Source organism: Penaeus japonicus, unplaced genomic scaffold (genome assembly GCF_977035675.1).
Source record: "Penaeus japonicus unplaced genomic scaffold, GWHDUDI00000001_assembly GWHDUDI00000012, whole genome shotgun sequence".
In the NCBI taxonomy this organism is placed as follows: domain Eukaryota; kingdom Metazoa; phylum Arthropoda; class Malacostraca; order Decapoda; family Penaeidae; genus Penaeus; species Penaeus japonicus.
The window spans coordinates 39,384,264-39,389,263 of NW_028234414.1; the positions used below are offsets into that span (position 1 = coordinate 39,384,264).

At 48.4% G+C, this 5,000-nt stretch overlaps 1 protein-coding gene across 1 annotated transcript in view; it reads left to right on the forward strand.

Moving 5' to 3' along the window:
• Positions 1-5,000, forward strand: part of LOC122246116 (uncharacterized) — a 334,123-nt gene that overhangs the window by 163,724 nt on the left and 165,399 nt on the right. The window contains exon 2 of the mRNA XM_086542170.1: positions 1,580-1,620. The gene's annotated coding sequence lies outside the window, so the exon portion shown is untranslated. The remainder of the gene's footprint in view (positions 1-1,579; positions 1,621-5,000) is intronic.

Below are 5,000 nucleotides of genomic sequence, written 5' to 3' on the forward strand. Positions count from 1 at the left end.
CTCCCTCTCCTGCCTCCTCCCCCTCATTCTCCCTCCTCTCCTCCGTCCCCTTTTGCTCTCCCTCTCCTGCCTCCTCCCCCTCATTCTCCCTCCTCTCCTCCGTCCCCTTTTGCTCTCCCTCTCCTGCCTCCTCCCCCTCATTCTCCCTCCTCTCCTCCCTCTCCTTTTGCTCTCCCTCTCCTGCCTCCTCCCCCTCATTCTCCCTCCTCTCCTCCCTCTCCTTTTGCTCTCCCTCTCCTGCCTCCTCCCCCTCATTCTCCCTCCTCTCCTCCCTCTCCTTTTGCTCTCCCTCTCCTGCCTCCTCCCCCTCGTTCTCCCTCCTCTCCTCCGTCCCCTTCTGCTCTCCCTCTCCTGCCTCCTCCCCCTCATTCTCCCTCCTCTCCTCCGTCCCCTTTTGCTCTCCCTCTCCTGCCTCCTCCCCCTCATTCTCCCTCCTCTCCTCCGTCCCCTTTTGCTCTCCCTCTCCTGCCTCCTCCCCCTCATTCTCCCTCCTCTCCTCCGTCCCCTTTTGCTCTCCCTCTCCTGCCTCCTCCCCCTCATTCTCCCTCCTCTCCTCCTTGCCCTCTCCTTTTGCTCTCCCTCTCCTGCCTCCTCCCCCTCATTCTCCCTCCTCTCCTCCCTCCCCTTTTGCTCTCCCTCTCCTGCCTCCTCCCCCTCATTCTCCCTCCTCTCCTCCGTCCCCTTTTGCCCTCCCTCTCCTCCCTCCTCCCCCTCGTTCTCCCTCCTCTCCTGCCTCCTCCCCCTCATTCTCCCTCCTCTCCTCCCTCTCCTTTTGCTCTCCCTCTCCTGCCTCCTCCCCCTCATTCTCCCTCCTCTCCTTCGTCCCCTTTTGCTCTCCCTCTCCTGCCTCCTCCCCCTCATTCTCCCTCCTCTCCTCCGTCTCCTGCCTCCTCCCCCTCATTCTCCCTCCTCTCCTTCGTCCCCTTTTGCTCTCCCTCTCCTGCCTCCTCCCCCTCATTCTCCCCCCTCTCCTCCGTCCCCTTTTGCTCTCCCTCTCCTGCCTCCTCTCCTTCGTCCCCTTTTGCTCTCCCTCTCCTGCCTCCTCCCCCTAATTCTCCCTCCTCTCCTTCGTCCCCTTTTGCTCTCCCTCTCCTGCCTCCTCCCCCTCATTCTCCCTCCTCTCCTCCGTCTCCTGCCTCCTCCCCCTCATTCTCCCTCCTCTCCTTCGTCCCCTTTTGCTCTCCCTCTCCTGCCTCCTCCCCCTCATTCTCCCCCCTCTCCTCCGTCCCCTTTTGCTCTCCCTCTCCTGCCTCCTCTCCTTCGTCCCCTTTTGCTCTCCCTCTCCTGCCTCCTCCCCCTCATTCTCCCTCCTCTCCTCCGTCTCCTTTTGCCCTCCCTCTCCTGCCTCCTCCCCCACATTCTTCCTACTCTCCTCCGTCCCCTTTTACTCTCCCTCTCCTGCCTCCTCCCCCTCCCCCTCATTCTCCCTCCTCTCCTCCCTCTCCTGCCTCCTCCCCCTCATTCTCCCTCCTCTCCTCCGTCCCCTTTTACTCTCCCTCTCTCTTTGTTTTTCTCTCCCGTCCCGTCCCTAGAGTCTAGTTCTCAAAGGTAATAGTGTTTTCTTCTTCTTTTTTTCCAGAGACGTGTACATGTAGAGCTCTCACGTGACTCGCTTCCAAGGTACGTGATGAAGTGGGAAGGTTGTTTGATCTCCTCTCGCGTTTTTTTTCTTTTTTTCTCGTTTTTGAAAGGAGAGGAAAGGAGGAGGAAGATTTGGAAAGAGGGGGCGGATGGGGGTCGACGCTAACGATTTGGCGGAACTAATGAGCCTTTCTCTCTCTCTTTGTCTCTTTCTCTCTTTTTCTCTTTCTCTTTCTTTCTCTCTTTCTCTTTCTTTCTCTCTCTTTCTCTCTCTTTCTCTTTCTTTCTCTTTCTCTCTCTTTCTCTCTCTTTCTCTTTCTTTCTCTCTCTCTCTTTCTATCTCTCTCTTTCTCTCTCTCTCTTTCTCTCTCTCTTTCTCTTTCTCTCTCTCTCCCTCTCTCCCTCCCTCCCATCCTCCCATCCTCCCTTTCTCTCTCTCCCTCTCTCCCTCTCCCTCTCTCCCTCCCTCCCTCCCTCCCTTCCTCCCTCCCTCCCTCCCTCTCTCCCTCTCCCCCTCTCTCTCTCCCTCTCTCTCTCTCCCTCTCCCTCTCCCCCTCTCCCCCTCTCCCCCTCTCCCCCTCTCTCTCTAATATATGAAGGATACAATGCAATGTGAATTAGGATATTTTGAAGCCAGCTACCAGCAGAATGTTCTCAGGAGGGGACATTTTATATGCAACAAATAAGTATTAGATTGTGCAACAAATAGGATACATAGTCACGCTATACAACAAAGATATATGATGATAGAAAGATATGCTGTGATTTAGAAGAAGGATATATTAAGTTATAAAATAAATACAGTTTATGATATACGCCGAGAATATATCAAGATATATTAGAATATATAGTAAGGATATACTTTCCTCGAAGGAAAACGCGAGTCCGATGAATATTTGGGTTGTCTGGTTGCAAAGGTTTGATGAACGGCCTATCTGTCTCGTGTTAGTTCAGAAGAATCTTTATTAGGCTGGGTTCATTAGATACATACACGTATACACGCACAAACGCGCACACACGCACAAACACACACGCGTACACGCATGCACACGTACACGCATGCACACGTACACGCATGCACACGTACACGCATACACACGTACACGCATACACACACACACGCATACACACACACACACACACACACACACACACACACACACACACACACACACACACACACACACACACACACACACACACACACACACACACACACACACACACACTACTTATGTGTGAACCATGATTGTAGCATATGTAAATGTATGTTTGTACAATACATCTGTGCCTGTATGCATGCATACATGTAAGTATGTATATATATGTATATATATGTATGTATGTGTATATATATGTATATATATATATATATATATATATATATATATATATATATATATATATATATGTATGTGTGTGTGTGTGTGTGTGTGTGTGTGTGTGTGTGTGTGAGAGAGAGAATGTGTATATATGTATGTTTACGTGCGTGCGTGCTTGCTTGCTTGCTCGCGTGCATTTTCAAGAAGCGTTTCCTCATAATTCCGCCGGGAAATTAAGGCTGAGGTCAGAAGCGGGATAATAGCGGTCGGTCCGTCACGCTGCTGATACGCCGGCGGCCGCGAGAGCCTTGTGGCGGCCGAGGCGAGAGCGGCTCTGGGGGAGAGAGAAAGGCCTTGGCGATCCCATGGCTGAAAAGATAGAGTTTATTTCATCTCGGGTTTATTCCAGCTTATTTTGCTCTTTTTAGATACATTACATATGCATGTGCGTACACACGGACGTACACACGCATATATACATGGACATGCACACGCGCACGCACACGCACACGCACACGCACACGCACACGCACACGCACACGCACACGCACACGCACACGCACACACACACACACACACACACACACACACACACACACACACACACTTGATCCTAATGAAGTTTAAAACAAATGATAGGTATTGATGTCTAAAACAGGGAAGTCGGAGTACTACTGATGTCTACTTAAAAAATGTTTAAATATTTGATTATTTTCCGTTTCACTCTAGGTGTTGCAGGTTGAATAAAGTAATTTTTATCTATCCAAGTCCATTATATTTTTTCTTTTTATGATTGGTGTTTGTTTTTTGTCACCTTGGCGGCGACTTTTTAACTTTTAAATCTTTCTGAACTTTCGTTTCCTAGTTTTCGCTTCCTAACACTCTTTTCCTAGTTTTTGCTTCCTAACTTTCGCTTCCTAACTTTCTCTTTCTACTTTTCGCTTCCTACTTTTCGCATCCTTCCTTTCGCTTCCTACTTTTCGCTTCCTACCTATTGCCTCCAGCCTTTCACTTCCTGCCTTTCACTTCCTGCCTTTCACCTCCTACCTTTCGCTTCCTACCTTTCGCTTACTACCTTTGGCTTCCTAATTTTCGCTTCCTAACTTTCGCTTCCTACCTTTTGCTTCCTACCTTTCACTTCCTACCTTTCACTTCTTAAATTTCGCTTCCTACCTATTGCGTCCAGCTTTTCACTTCCAGCCTTTCACTTCCTGCCTTTCACTTCCTACCTTTCGTTTCCTACCTTTCGCTTCCTAATTTTTGCTTCCTAATTTTCGCTTCCTAACTTTGGCTTCCTACCTTTCGCTTCCTAACTTTTGCTTCCTAACTTTCGCTTCCTAACTTTCGCTTCCTAACTTTTGCTTCCTAACTTTCGCTTCCTAACTTTTGCTTCCTAATATTCGCTTCCTAACTTTTGCTTCCTAATATTCGCTTCCTAACTTTTGCTTCCTAATATTCGCTTCCTAACTTTCGCTTCCTAACTTTCGCTTCCTAACTTTTGCTTCCTAACTTTTGCTTCCTAACTTTTGCTTCCTAACTTTCGCTTCCTACTTTTCACTTCCTAACTTTCGCTTCCTAACTTTCGCTTCCTAACTTTCGCTTCCTAACTTTTGCTTCCTAATATTCGCTTCCTAACTTTCGCTTCCTAACTTTCGCTTCCTAACTTTCGCTTCCTAACTTTCGCTTCCTAACTTTTGCTTCCTAACTTTCGCTTCCTAACTTTTGCTTCCTAACTTTCGCTTCCTAACTTTTGCTTCCTAACTTTTGCTTCCTAACTTTCGCTTCCTAACTTTCGCTTCCTAACTTTCGCTTCCTAACTTTTGCTTCCTAACTTTTGCTTCCTAACTTTCGCTTCCTAACTTTCGCTTCCTAACTTTTGCTTCCTAACTTTTGCTTCCTACCTTTCTCTTCCTAACTTTCGCTTCCTAACTTTCGCTTCCTAACTTTTGCTTCCTAACTTTCGCTTCCTACTTTTCGCTTCCTAACTTTCGCTTCCTAACTTTTGCTTCCTAACTTTCTCTTCCTATCTTTGCTTCCTAACTTTTGCTTCCTAACTTTCGCTTCCTAACTTTCGCTTCCTAACTTTCGCTTCCTAAC